Raw genomic sequence first — 15,858 nt, 5'->3', positions numbered from 1 at the left:
CAAACTTCTTAGAAAACACATGTTGTTTCAAGATTTTATTTATTTATGTATTTATTTTTAACTGCTTTAAGTATTTCATAACTGCTGTTAAGGACTTTGTTTTAAATAGGTGTTAAATTGTTCTCTAGCTGTTTATGCTAGTTTCTGCACTAGCTCTGTGGTTTGACCCAGTGCTGTTTCATAATTTTAAAGTATTTATCAGAGCTCCAAGAAATGATATCTGAGCTTCGTTGAAGACCTCCTCTGAACTGATGGTATTGTGACCTTTAGTTCTTGTTACAGAAGCACTCTGACAGTTTGCTGTATTTAAAGTATCCCTTTCCAGAGGGAATTTCAGGGAGGGAGGAGACCAGTTATTAGATGGTTCAACTAGTTATTCACCCTAAGATTCTTAAAAGTCTTGTTTTGAAAGACGTCTATCTCGGGTTTAACCCTCTGAGATTGGGGTGGTAAAATGTCTCTGCCCTTTGAGGAGTTGCAAGCCAGATGCAAATAAAAACACGGAGTCTTCAGGTTTCTAGTTTTTCAAGGTCTTGCTCTTTGTTTATTATGTCTTATGTCTCGAGTTCTTCTAGTGCCCTGGGGAGCTCCATGCAGCAGCAGGGTCACACATGGACTCCTCTTGTCTGGGAGGGTCTTGCCCTCTTATACTACATATTACATTTTTATTATTTACAATTAATCACCAATACCCAACACCTATGCTAGACAGGTCATATCTACTTTGACCATATCCAAACGTGCCACTTTCACAGCAGAAATGTTTGACAAGAAGAAGAAGCAGGAGGACAGGACCACGCCTCGAATCCTCCATTTTTTCTTCTCAAGCCCACACACCAAAAATACATGCACCCCCAGTGATAAGCTAACTATCTATTTCACACCCTGGTGACTTGTAATTCCTCCTGCAATGTAGGTAGTCTCTCCCATAGACTGAAGTCAAAGACTGTGTCCCTCTGGGCTCTGTGCCAAGGTCTACAACCTCCTTGTACAGATCCCAGACCCCCCTGTACATGTTCCAAACCCCCCTGCCTGGGTAGCAGGCCCCTTTGACAAGGTCACTGACCCTCCAGGGAGACCAGAGGGGTGCCCTGGACTCCAACAGGTCTAGGGAATTCTCTTCCAGCTTAGAGCTCGGGCAGTGGCCAGGCCTTAGCTCCATGTGGAGGGGAAATTTGCCAACAGACCCAGGTGTTTTCTGTATCAAAACAGTATTCAAGTTGCTTTGACTTGGCAATTCAACCCTATGAATGACAGCTGGACCTATCTTGGACAAGAGTCTGGAGAATCATTAGCTGGAAAATGATTGTTCAAATCTTCACTGATTTGTGGTCTATCAGCTGTTTACGGACTCTGGGATGATGGTACAGTATTTCAGAGATTGCTAATTACCTAATTTCACATGTGTTAAGGATTATGTGTATTATCTGAAATATTCCTAATGGTTGTACCCGACTTATTCCTGATTGCTGTCAGTTTTGTTTTATTGCATATGTAGTTTTGTTTTGTTATTCCCTTTATGTTCTTAGCAAGAGTCATGCATGTTGTTTTTTAAAAACAAAAACAACAAAAAAGGGGGAATTTAGGGCCTTAAGAAGGTTGAATAATGCAAGATGTACATTAGAACTTTAGACAACAGATAATTTTGAATAATGTAATATTTAGGAGTTTGGAAAAAGAGTTGGAATAATGCAATAGTTATATTAGGAAATTTGGAAAAAGAGTTATCAAAGCTAAATTTCAATTTTGAACTCAGATCACATCTGCCAGAGGCTCTATGTGTTCGGATCTATCAAGTCTTTGGTTCTAAGTTATATGCAGTTAGAAAACAAGTAAGTGAAAAAACACTCTGTAAACTAGCTGTATGAAGTTTCCCAAAAGAGTTTCCAGGCTTTTAAAGGAAAATCCACTTTATCAAGATGGCAAATTTTTTCAAAATAATTTTTTCAATTGATTCATTACCTTAAAGAGAAGAGGTGCAGTGTTTTTATCATCAACAGGTTAAAAATAGTCATCTATTCAGTTGATCAGACATCAATTGCCTCTGAGAAAATGAGGTTCAGTGAGAGGAGGGATGACTTCATTGCCACCCAGCCTTTGTGATCAGAACAGGAGCAGAAGTAGGACTGCCAGAAGATGGCTGTTTGTAGAGACTTACAGAGGAAACTTGCCAAGAAAAAGCCTTTTGTCATCATCATGGTATAGTGTTCCTCCTAACCTTCTTCAGCTATTTCCTGTTCCAGGTTCCCAAAAAGACATTCAGTGATGTCAAGATTAACAGTTCCAGCTACTAGACTTTCTTCTGAGTCTCAGCTATTTGGACTTTGAAATAGTGAACATTTGTCTCGATTTCGCCTAGAGATATTGGACATTATTTTTATTTTTCTCATGCTGTGAGACCCTGTGTCAGTAACATGATTTGATTTAACAAGTTTTTGTTGATTGTAATTGGGCTTTTATGTAGCATCCTTCCTTACTCCAGGTGTTGTTGCTGCTCCAGCTTTAGCTATGCTTAATAAGTTGGGATGCTAGGCAGCCAAGTAGTTAAATATAACTTTATTTCAAATCAGATGCTCACTGATGTAGATAGTATTAGACACAACACACTGTAAAGTAAAGCTGTTTTACAGTTTTGCTATTATCACATGGGCACGTGTGTGAGGATTTTGAAGGAATGTGTTGTATGAACCTCTCTGACCATTCTGCATCCATACACAGGAAAAATCAGACAACTACAGGATAATATGAAGAAGTTGACTGTTGTTGACTGGGGGTTGGATGAATGGTTTAAGGGATGGGGAATCACTGGATGATTGAAGGATATAACAAAGGGAGTTTTGTTGTTACTGGTAGTCATTGTTTTGTTGCTTTGCGTTATTCCATGCATTGTGGAGTTGGTGACTCGCTTGGTGAAAAATGCAGTAAAGAGTGTTTGTCTGGTGCAAGGAAAAAAAGAAGGGGGAATTGTAGCCATGCATCTGTGTAACAGGCCATTCTGATGCACAAGCCAAACTGTTCGTGAGAAATCTTATCAAGCTGTTATAAATGACATGGGATAATTTGTGTTTTAAGAATATATTTGTAAAAGTATATGTGTATAAAATAAATATAACCAGCAAGCTGGGGTTTACAATGGGAAACCGGGCAAGCCCAGGCTTGTAGAAGTTGCTTTTTAGGGAGAACAAAAGCCATGGCCGGGTGGAGATGATAGGGAGAAGTACGGCCCTTAACCAGAAGAAAGGAAGGAGGAGCAACTCTTTCTGAACAAAGAGGACTGTTAAGTGCCCAGAGATACCGATCTCAACAGCAGTACCAAAGGAGACACACCTCTATTCATCAATTCGACTCCCTGTTCAGACACCCTAAATAACCAAAATTATTATTCATCTCTCCCCGAGAAAATCTATTTTGCAGCTGGGAGGACCAACCGAAAACCCAAAGTTATTATTCATCTTTCTCCGAAGAGCCTATTCAGAAGATGGGGCGGGAGAATAAGACAAAGAACTTTGGGTGCTGCAGGTGAAATAAAATGTATTTAAGGGGAACCGTGGGATGAGTTTCCCTTTTGTGAACAGGGGAAGGTCACAGAGGCTGTGGCTACTGTTCACCCAGTGCCGATCCCTGCGTCATCGATACTACTTTCGATTGCTGGTTTGCCCAAAATTTTTGATCTGTAATTCTTTAATTAATAAAAATTTTAATAATTAAAATTGGCTCATATTTATAACAAAGCCACCTGCAGTCTTGTTTTCAGGGTTCTCAGGGATTCATCAAGGTCACTGGGAAAATGACAGGATTGAAGTGAGAACAGAGAGCCTGAGAAACTGTCCACAAAGAATGTAAACCCTAGATACAGAAGGCGTGATGTGATGATGGACATTTGACCAGTTAGGTGTCCTGAAGGAGATGCATCTGCCTCTTGAGCAAGTGACTTAGCCAACCGAGAGATGTGTGCCCACGTGGGCCGGAGACTTAGAATCTATAATTGGAGTTGTATTGTAAACAATAAACGGCTTCTGGTGAAATCATATTGGTTCACTATTCAGTGGCCAATATCCCCCTGCAGTTGAAGATACAATATGATAATAGAATACAATATTTTTATAAAGTTAGTTATTTTTATCCTGGAGCAGACAGAATCAGGCAAGCTACTGGCTGGCCTTTCAACTCTGTTCTGCTATGATTTTTTATTGCAACCCTCAATGAGTTTTCCTCAATTATTTTTTCCAAGCTAGAGCTGTACAAAGTATTTGCTAAGAAACATAAAACTCACAATTATCAAGTTGTATAGTCAGTAATAAAGCTGTAAAAGTTCATTTTCTAAACAGGAACAGATGGGTTTTATTCCAGAGGATTATATATGACCAAGAAAGTATACTTAACTTGCAGAAAAAGGCCAAAAGAAGTCTTCAAGCAGCTACCAGGCAAAATGGTATTAAAAGCATAATCAATCATTCTGTCACATACAGCAAATTATAGAAAAACTGTAACTCTCTAAAAATCAACTGATATTTTTCCAGTGGTAACCTGCAGCCAGTGACGGCAGCAGAATTTATATGGATTTCCAGTAGCAAGTGGTAAAGTTTAAGATTAGTGTCTATTTTATTTTTAACATAATGGTTTATCTTGTGACTTCCCACTGAGATTTATTGTGGAGACAAAGGAATAAACCACTGTCACAATTTTGATACCATGGGACTGCACCTAAAGAATTGATTCCAATATTAAATTACCATGCATGGTCTTTGTTCATCACTGAAAACTTGCTATATTAAAGAAACACGCTTAATGAATAAAGCTCAGTTACTTATTTAATCACACATGAAGTTTTGGAGTTTTTCTACTGATATTGGACATGCTTGAGTAGGAGGGGAAAATTTGAGCCATTAAAAGGAAGCTGAAAGAAACACTGTCAGATTTGGATTGCTTGAACAAACTAGGCTGTGCTAACTTGTGATTCTTTGTGGCTGGGCTATAATTCATACAAATACAGATTTCACTCTGTCACAGGGAGTCAAATGCTTAAAAGTGTGCCAAAAATTCAAATTGCTCAAGTGTTTTTTCCCAAGGAAGGATATTCCCTCTCAGTTTAAACTTCATATCCTTTCTCCACTGTGTGAGCAGCTCACAGACTTAACCTATTTCACCTGCATTCCCTTGTATAAATTCTTCTGCCTTGCAGAATCCTGACTCCAAATTCTTGGGTAGTTTCCTGGATTTTTCCATCAGTATAAAAAAACTTGTGATTAAAATTTTTTGCCAAACTGATAATAAATCAAATTCACAGAAATGTTCAGGAAAAAAAAATGTTCACTCTGAAAGAGAGTTGCAGGGGGAAGTTCTCATGAAATGCAGATTTCACCTCCCAATTAAAACTTAGACATTGCAGGAGCCATGGCCTTCCTACAATTGTCTTGATACAGCTTTAAGGATGTCCCATACCTTTCTCCTTCTTTTCCTCCTACTTGGTCACTAAAATATAGTTTTCTAAACACTTGTCTCTTAAATCATACTTTCTCCTTCTTGAATGTTATTTGTCGATGTGCTCACAGAGAGCCAGCGGGCTCTGTTGCCACTGGCCCAGACACAGCGACAGGCGTCGTAGGGGGGTCAGTCTGCGAGCAACGCAGGCAGTACTGACCCTGTGGGTTCTTTGCCTGGCAGAGGCTTATGCGAGCGATGGAGATTCGACAGGCAGTGGAAAGAAAGGAGGAAACAATTCACGACGAACAGAGGGTTTATTGCAAACACCTCCTCAGCCCGAAACTGTTCGGGGGGAGAGGGGTGCGGGGGGTTTTTGTCCGAAGGATTCGGAGGGGGGGCAAAGGGGGTGGCCAGCCACTGCCAGCCAACCGGGGCAGGTTGCCAGGGTGTAATAGAACATCACTTGGACCAATCAGGGGAAAATAGGAGGGACACTGCAAAGGCGGGAGAAATGACAGGCAGCTAACTGTGTGTCGCATGACAGGTGCAGGAGTCATGTGAGTTAAACAAAGGAACAATCGAGGGGTGGGGTACAGAGAACCCAACAAGTACAAAAGTATACAAAGCATCACCGATTAAATTAACACACTGCCACATCTCCCCATTTTCTTTTTACTAAAAAGAACAGAAGTGAGGGGGGTCCGGCAGATGCTCAGAGTCCAGGTAACATTTGGCGAATCGAGGTTGTTGAGCTGCCCACTAATCGTCTGTGAGGCTTTCGCCGTCACTTCCTTCTTCAAGCTCCTTTTCAAGCTCCTTCAACTCGTCTTCAGGAGCCGTGGCCTTGGCGACCCGAGCAGCAGCCGGAGAGGGGGTAGATGTGGAACTTAAAACTAACTTAATTAACGATCTCCTGATTAGTCCGAAAGCAAGACAAACAATTAAAATAATAAACAAAATCAACAGACATGTTTTTAAAATGGACCCGGCCCATCCTGATAGGCCCCAACCTTTAAAAATGTTGCTCATCCAATCACCTGTCTCTCTTTTGATGTCACTGATCATATCTTGCATCTGTGTAATGAGTTTTCGAGTGCTCTCAGCCCGAGTCGACAGATTAAAACAACATAGACCCTCAAACTCCTCATATGTGTGATCGTGGAGAAGTATGATGTAGTCTATGGCTGCCAGATTTTGGAGGGAAGCTTGCCTCATTATTTCCTCGTCCTCCAGGAGGTTGAATAGGGTTCTGGAGGTTAAATTTGCTTGTTTCGCCACCCAACATTTTAAATGTCCCAGTTCCCCCACGGCCTTAGCAATGGAGACCCATGGGGCAAAATTTGTGATTGCGACCTCTTTAGTTTTGTTCCAATGAATAATTTCAGAATCGCAATCCGGGTCTAGTTTTCTAAGGTCTCTTTTGGAAACTGCCAATCCATGTGCACCACTTTGTTTCTTTTGCTTTTCTTTCCAATCTGTAATTTGCATCTTGTTGGGTGTGAACAGCCCTACCTTCCCTAGGGTGCACGGACCTCCAGAAAGACGAGAGGGGATACCTGCCCAAGCCCGATCTCTGCAGATCAGAAAGACTCCCTCGGGTAACTTTTTGGGGTGGTTGTGAATTTGAGGGGGAAGAACTCCCTTGGCCAACTTCTTGCACCACGAGTGGGCTCTGTCTAGCACTTTAGATTGAAAAGCGTGCTTGGTGTGGTTGTCTAAAGCGTCGGCCGAATTGGTAATGGAATGCAGGCGGGAGCTGTAGTTGCTCCGAGGAGCCGCAGCTCTCGGGGTTCCTCTTTCATATCTGGCAGGGAAAGCACAAAATTCTTCCAGCCAATAAAAGGATTAAATTGGGGGGTCTTACTGATGCAGTGGGCACAATGGAGAAGTCTTTCAGGCATTTCCCACTGTCTAAAGGGAATCCCCATGAGGCATGTGGACATCGGGTCTGAGGCTGATGCTTGATTGAGACAGATGTGATCCTGTCCCATAGATTCCGCAAGCAGAGCCCACACGTTGGCTCGCGGCTGTGGGACGGTCCAAGCTTGGGTGAATGTTAGCAGCTTGGTCAGAAAGAGCACGGTCGGGAGGCTTAGCATCTTGGGTCCGGGTCTGAAAAACAAAACTGGGGGGCCAAAAATTATTAATTTGGGTCACCGAAATAGGTAAAGGACAGGTCATGGTCCCATTCCCACAGAATGGGAAGAGAGGGTCTGGAGGAGACTCACCTTCGATGGCGGAATGCCGCCGAAGCCACCTGCGGGACGCTGTCGTCACGCTCCCTCTTCCTTTTAATGAATGGTTTTACCCATTTGGCAGGTATCCATTTGATCCAGGTAGGCGTGAGGACACAGGCGTACCCACGCCCCCACGTCACCAGGTCAAATGGACCCTCCACCTTCCCTGACTCAGGCGATCTCACCAGCACCGGGGGCTTGGGATCGAACTGCCACTCATTGCACCCAAAGTGTATGGTAATGGGCGGATTGGGATTTTCAAAGGAACAATTTAGGAAATTGATGGCATAAAGGGCTCGGGCTAATCTGATTGCCGGCGGTTCCACCTTTAACACCTGTTGCTGTTGTTTAAGGACCCTCTTGATCTCTTGGTGAGTCCTCTCTACGATTGCTTGGCCTGTGGGCGAGTGGGGGATGCCTGTCTTGTGCTCCACTCCCCATTGCTGCAGGAAGCCAGCAAATTCCTTGGACTTGTACGCAGGGCCGTTGTCTGTTTTGATCCCTTTGGGGATGCCCATGAATGAGAAGGCCTGAACAAAGTGTTGGATAACATGTTGGGCCCTCTCACCTGCGTGCGCAGAGGCATAGACAGCGCCAGAGAAGGTATCGACGGAGACGTGAACGTACTTCAGTCTCCCAAATGATGGAATGTGGGTGACATCTGTCTGCCAGAGTCCACAGCTCTCCAACCCGCGAGGGTTGACTCCGGCATGCAGGGTAGGCACAGCGTGGGACTTACAGGAAGGACACGAGCCAACAATCGCCTTAGCTTGTTGACGTGTGAGGTTAAAACGTCTAGCTAAGCTAGGCGCGTTCTGATGGAACAGCTGATGGCTGAGCTTGGCCTGCTCAAAAACGTCAGGCAATGGGGCTATCGCTACAGGGGCAGCAAGAGCGTCAGCCCTCCTGTTACCCTCAGCAATAAACCCAGGCAATTCGGTATGCGACCTGGTATGCATCACATAAAACGGTTGCTCTCGGTGGGAGACAATTTTGACCAATTTCGAGAGCTGCTCATACAGAGCTGTGTTGGACACCTCTTGTAAAATTGCCTGATCTGCTCTAGATACCACCCCCGCTACGTATGCGGAGTCGGTTACAGTATTGAGAGGTCCAGAGAATCTCTCAAGTGCTCTGACGACAGCGACCAACTCGGCTATTTGAGGTGAACCCTCAAGTACTTTAATATCTGCCTCCCACTGCCGAGTTTCAGGGTCCTCCCAAGTCATCACTGACTTGTGAGAACTCCCGGACGCGTCAGTAAAAACCGTCATCGCATCGAGAGGTCTCCTGCTCTGGACACTCTTTAAAGCCAATTTAAATGTTACGTCCGAATTAAATAGTTTGTGGGCCAGCCGATGAATTGAAATTTGGCCCGTAAAGGAATCTAGAGCGAATTGAAGTGCTTCATTTTCCTGAAGCAGGTGTTCCAACATGGGTTTGGTCATTTGGCCTGTTGACAATCCAATTGGCATGTGAATACATTCAAAGTCGCACCCTGCCAAATCTTTCATCCGCGTTCTTGCTTTGCGGACGAGCTCAGCCATAAGCTCTTGTGGCTGTGTCATTCTTTTGGGTCGATGGTGGCTGAGAAAGACCCACTCTATAATAAGAAGAGGGTCCTTTCTGCCTTGGCCCTTGGTGTTGTGTGCTGATGTTTTTGCACCCGTGTCCCATTGAAAAATGATCCCATGTAGATGTGGCAGCTTACCCAGAATGATGAACCGAAAGGGAAACTCGGGATCGCATCTGTGTGCCTGTCGCGATGTCATTGCCTGCTGGACCTTCTCCAACGCTGCTTTTGCCTCTGCGGTAAGCACCCTAGGAGAACTGAGCTCCCCTCCCCCTTTCAATAAATTGAAAAGAGGGGCTAGATCCTCGGTGGTCAGACCTAGCCAGGGCCTTACCCAATTCAAGGCACCGCAAAGCTGATGGGCGTCCGCAAGGGTACGGACATTTGTCCGAATTTCCAATTTTTGAGGCACAATGGTCCTCTTACCAATCTCCAGGCCCAGGTACTTCCAGGGTGGCATCCTTTGGATCTTATCTTTTTGCAGCTCGAACCCTGCAGCAACTAACGAATTGGTTACAAGGTCAAGCGCTCGCGTAAGTTCATCTTCGGTCGGCGCGCAAACGAGGATGTCATCCATATAGTGGTGGATGACAACCCCCTCCGTGGCTGCGCGCACAGGGGACAGCAAGGAAGAGACGTACTGCTGACACATCACTGGGGAGGCCTTCATCCCTTGCGGGAGCACCCTCCAGTGGTACCTCTTCCTTGGGGCCGCTCGGTTGATGGAAGGAACCGAGAAGGCGAAACGCGGGGCATCATCCGGGTGTAGAGGAATTTGGAAAAAGCAATCTTTTATGTCAATTACAGCCAGATTCCAATTTTGTGGCAGCATGGTTGGGGAAGGCATCCCAGGTTGGAGAGACCCCATATCTTCAATTACTTCGTTAATTTGGCGGAGGTCGTGGAGGAGGCGCCATCGTTTTTTGTCACTCTTTCGAATGACAAAAATGGGCGAGTTCCATGGAGAATTGGTCTCCACGATGTGACCTTTAGCTAATTGCTCCTCCACGAGCTCCTCAAGCGCCTGTAATTTCTCTTTTGTTAGCGGCCACTGCTCAACCCAGACTGGTTTATCTGTCGTCCAATTCAGTTTCAGGGTCGGGAGCTTCTCAGCAGCCGCTGCCTGAAAATTTTGCGAGGGGTCGGGAATTTCAATTGTGACCCCCCACTGAGCCATGAGGTCTCTTCCAAGCAGGGGTTCCTTGTAATCTAAAACAAAAGGACGGATGGCAGCCAATTGTCCTTTTGGCCCCGTAATTTTTACCACGTTTTTTGACTGTTTTGCGGATTGGAACCCTCCTACACCTTGGATCTGTCCGTCCACGTCCTCTAGGGCCCAGTGCGACAGCCATTCCGCGGTCGGGATGAGCGTAACATCTGCCCCTGTGTCAAAAACAAGATCTTTATCTACTGATTCATCTCCCACAGTGAGCGTACATCGCACCAAGGGCTTACGGGTGGAAATGTGATGTACAGCATTTACAGTAAAGGTAAGATATTCTGGGTCACCATAAGGAATTGCTTGTGCGATGACCTGGCCCTTGGGTAAAAATGTGGGCGGATGAGTGCAGCGCAGCCAGAGAATGAGGGCCCTGGGGTTGTTGTGAAGTGTCCCCGGGACTACCTCAATCTCCTCCGGAGTATATTTGCAATCACTGACGACGATGAACTTACCTTCGCCGGTCATTGGCCACTGATGTAACTTCTTTGGGTCTATGGTCACAAAATGGAAGTCCCTATCCGTCAGGTACAATGGTCTGGTGAGATGCAACCTGTAGGGTTCAAAAAAGGAAGAGGTAGTGAGAATAGGTTTTGCTATATCATGTTCAGGTGTTCTTGAGTCTGGTGTAGAATGTCCATCCAATTGACCCCCTTTGGAGTTCCCTGCCCGGTCCACCCGATTGGGGTCGTCGCGCTGGGTGGACCCGCGCTCCCCTTTCAGTTTTTTTGCTGTGCCTGGGAAGGCACCGGTGTTCCTGGAGGTGTATTTTGAGTCCGCTGTAGTGAAGGTTTCTTAGGGCAGTTGGCAGTCCAGTGTCCTTCCTCCTTGCAGAAGAAGCAGCGACCAGGGTGATTGCCGAAGGAGGGTCGCCGCTGAGGCGGACGATGTCGAGGCTGTTGGGATGATTCTGCAGCACGCACAGCCTTGGGCGGAAAGGTTGCCTGAGAGGGTGGTGGTGGGTTCCTCCGGGCAAGGAAGGGCACCTTCATCTGGCACACCTGGAGCATTGACTGGAGAGTGCGGGGCGGATCTAGGGGAAGACTCAAAATTGCCTGTTTACACAGGTCGTTAGCATTAATGAAAACAAGCTCCCCTATAATACCTTCCCGTGCACTTTCTGTTTTAACTTGAACTTCTACTGCTCTGGTGAGCCGCTCTACAAAGGCAACAAATGATTCAGAAGGTCCCTGCCTAATGGTGGTATAGGGTGGTGATGGTGCGTCTGGCTGCAAACAAAAGAAAGCCTTGCAGGCTGTATCTTTTATAATAGAGAGGACTGCCGAGGGTTTTAGGGCTGCCTGGGACTCAGGGGAAACATAGGTACCTTCACCAGCAAGCAACTCAAGGGAGAGGGGATTGCCCTGTTCATTGATGGCTGGGAAGGGCAACTGAGGCATTGCCTCTCGCAGGGCCTGTTTGAATGCTGCCTCCCAGAGCTTAAACTCTGTGCCATTCATCAGGCAAGAGAAAAGCTGCCGGAGGTCTGCTGGAACAACATGGACACCTGCGAGATCAGCAGTGAGGAGGCCATGGAAGTAGGGACTCTCCCTGCCATAATCCTTGTGCGCCTTGCATAAATCCCGAATGATGCTTTGGGAAAAAGCATGCCAATTGGGTTTTGGTGTGTCACCACCACGTGTTCTGCGGTAGGTGACAGGCACAGCAGAGAGAGTGACCCCCGGCTCACCCTCGCTCATTTCTTCCGGCTCCCAACCGTGGGAACCGGAAATGAGGGCGTGGGAAAATTGCTGGCAAGATGGTGTCCTTCCGGGGCGGGGAGATGGACTCGGCCCTGCCTCAGGGGCGTATCGAGGGGCAGGGTGAGTGGGCGGGACCTTTGGGGAGGAGGGAGGGGTCTGGGGAGGGGCTATGGGAGGGGCGGAGGGAGGAGCTGAGGGAAGGAAGGGGTTGGAGGGAAGAAAGGGGTTCAGGGGATGGGGGAAGGGTGGCGGCCACGTGGAGGAGTGGACGCCATTAGGTGGGTCACCGCCGCCATTTTGTGGCCGGTGTGATGCATTTAAATTAAACTGAACCTTGGGTTTGCAATTCGGGAAGAAGGGGGAAGGAAAGGTCCTCGGTCCGCTTGGCCAGAGCTTTCCGAAGGGTCCCCAGCAGTCTGTCCCAGGCTACTGGGGCTCGGGGGCCAGGAATTTTTCGGAGAGCCTGGGCTGACAACTCTCTGAGTCGCCGCTTTCCTCAAAATTCCCTTTCTCGGGGCAGAGGGGCTGGGACTGGGTTGAAGGGAAACCGGGGCTAGCTGGGGTTCCTGAGAGCTTTTCTGCACTCCCTTTTTCGTCGCTGCCGTCTTTAATTGCAAAATTAAAAAGGCTAATTTCTGTGTGTTCTTTTCCCCGGCGTTACCTAATTGTAATAGTTTCTTTTCCACCATCTCCCAAAATCTGGAGGTGTGGACCATCGGCGGGGACGCCGTCGGGTAGTGCAGGAAAAGCCATCGGACCAGCTTTTTTAAACAATCCTTAGAGAACTTAACTTTATTAGCTTCTAACAACGCAACACAACTGTAAAACACTCCCTTCTGGGAAGCAGACAGAGAAGCACCCATTCTGCCTGCATAATTTCTGGAGCCAGCAAACGAAAAACGCAACGAAAAAATATCTCGCCGCCACGCGTCTTTTAAAACCGATGTTTCACGCGCCCGACCGCTGTGCAAAAACCCGGCGCACGCAGCGAAACCGAAACTGGCTGGCCGGCGAAAACCCACACCTGCTGGCAGCCGCGCCATGCGAGCTCGCGCTCGCGCACAAAAATAAAAGCCTTAAATCAACCGAGGGAACGGAAAAACGCCAGGGAGGGGTGAGCCCAGGACAGGGGCCAAAAAACCCAAATCCCGGGGGTCGCGTGACCTCAGCGAGGGGGGGGCTGTCCCCCACAGGCTGCCACAAAGGGGAACGCCGTCCCCACTGACCCGCCCTGCGGTCTAGGGGGGTCTGCTTACTTACGAACCCCTGGCATGGTGCTCCAAAGCTGCTCCAGAAGATCCACCACCGGAGAAGGACCGTCTTCGGGACGCGGCGGAGACGGCTGTCCTCCTCTCCCCCGGGGAGTGGTCCCTCGCGGAGGGCGCTCCAACCCGGGCCGATGTGACGTCCAGGGATTATTTCAGGTGGGCTCAGCTCCTTGCTGAGATGCACCAATCCTGCCCGTGGCTCCGTAAAGGCGCTGAAAGCCCCTTTCCAGTGCCGGACGGTGGGCGCCACACCTCTGTCGATGTGCTCACAGAGAGCCAACGGGCTCTGTTGCCGCTGGCCCAGACACAGCGACAGGCGTCGTAGGGGGGTCCGTCTGCGAGCAACGCAGGCAGTACTGACCCTGTGGGTTCTTTGCCTGGCAGAGGCTTATGCGAGCGATGGAGATTCGACAGGCAGTGGAAAGAAAGGAGGAAACAATTCACGACGAACAGAGGGTTTATTGCAAATACCTCCTCAGCCCGAAACTGTTTGGGGGGAGAGGGGTGCGGGGGGTTTTTGTCCGAAGGATTCGGAGGGGGGGCAAAGGGGGTGGCCAGCCACTGCCAGCCAACCGGGGCAGGTTGCTAGGGGATATGGGTGTAATAGAACATCACTTGGACCAATCAGGGGAAAATAGGAGGGACACTGCAAAGGCGGGAGAAATGACAGGCAGCTAAGTGTGTGTCGCATGACAGGTGCAGGAGTCATGTGAGTTAAACAAAGGAACAATCAAGGGGTGGGGTACAGAGAACCCAACAAGTACAAAAGTATACAAAGCATCACCGATTAAATTAACACACTGCCACAGTTATTTGACAATATTCTATTTGAGGAATAAGTACAAGTTGCAAAACAGTTCAAGTCAAAAGTCTGCATTTACAGCAAGGAGAAAAACCCCACAAATCTAAACCATCAAGTACAAAAAAATTAAGAGTAAGATGTTGAGATGAGTCTCCCCACAATGCTGTAATGGTTTTAAATTCATAACCGGGCGGAAACACTAAATTATGTAGAGGTTTCACGTTTGCTGAACTTTGCTTGTTAAATTTAGCGTAGTAGTTTGAATATTTTCTTATTGTGAAAATAAGATTAGGAGAAAAGGCAAAACAGGCTCAACTTAAAGATAAAAAAAGATTTATTAACACACACCAAAAGAAAGAGGGAAAGAAATAAAATCAAAATGAAAGCTTTCAAAGCACTCCCCCAGTCCCCAATGGTTTACTTTCTTATATAAAACAAAGAGACAAAACTTGAAATTTTCAGTTTCACCATTCAAAAATAATCTTTCATCAGTTCTTTTAGGAAAGGAGTCTCTCTTAGAACCTTCTATGGAATTTCTCCACTGACAACATACAAGTTGTCTTGTGGGTCTCATCTTTCACAAAGACAGCTGCCCAGAAACCTGCCTTTGTGAGGTCCTTCCCAATAGCAGCTTTCCCAACACTGCATATGGGCCATATCTGCTTATTAGGAGTACTGTTTAAGGATGCCTCTTCTAGTATAAAACAAAGATTCTCTTCTATTTCTAAAATCATATTCATCTCAAAAACTAAAAAAATCCCCTTTTCCTAGGAGCAAAGAGCTTCATATCACTTTTAACTAGAGCTTTACATCCACCCCCAACAGCATTCATATGTTACAGGAAAAATAGTCTATTATCCATAGTTTACTAGAGGCGTCCAGCCAAATTAGGCCACTTCTTCTCCTTTGTTCCAAATAGTCTTTTCACTCACTCTTCACCGACTTCAAGTTTCATGCTATGTCTCTTTACAGTTCCATTACTTTGTCTGTTCTCACTTTGGGAAGAGGCAGTGCTCTGGGAGTTCCATCTGCTGGCAGGAAAGAGTTAAAACTTGCCCAGGCCTGTGGCGGTCATGTGGTCTTGCCAGGCGGCAGCTGCAAAGATCTCAAAGCCATGCCGGTAGAGGAGGTTGGTGGATGCTTTCTTTTCCACCCCTTGATCTTCAAAAAGAGAAGAAGGGTAGTCCTAGTGGGTGACTCTCTTCTGAGGGGAACAGAGGGCCCCATATGTCAACCGGACCCATCCCACAGAGAGGTCTGCTGCCTCCCTGGGGCCCGGGTACAGGACATTACTGAGAGACATCCTGGGCTGATACAGCCCTCTGATTATTACCCACTGCTGATTCTCCAGGCTGGCAATGATGAGATTGAAAAGAGGAGTATGAGGACAATTAAAAGGGACTTTAGGGCACTAGGTCAGATGATTGATAGGACAGGGGCACAGGTAGTCTTTTCCTCAGTCCCTTTGGTGGCTGAGAAGAACGATGAAAGGAATAGGAGAACTCACATTATCAACAAGTGGCTCAAAGGTTGGTGTTATAGGCAGAATTTCAGATTCTTTTGTGAAATACAAAGTTATGTTTCGTGTCAGGGAAATGAAGAAAATCTGTGCAGTTGTAGTTGTGGAACACG

Source organism: Prinia subflava (assembly GCF_021018805.1).
Source record: "Prinia subflava isolate CZ2003 ecotype Zambia chromosome W unlocalized genomic scaffold, Cam_Psub_1.2 scaffold_37_NEW, whole genome shotgun sequence".
Classification (NCBI taxonomy): domain Eukaryota; kingdom Metazoa; phylum Chordata; class Aves; order Passeriformes; family Cisticolidae; genus Prinia; species Prinia subflava.
The sequence above is the reverse complement of the archived record's forward strand: the minus strand, read 5'-3'. Positions refer to the sequence as shown.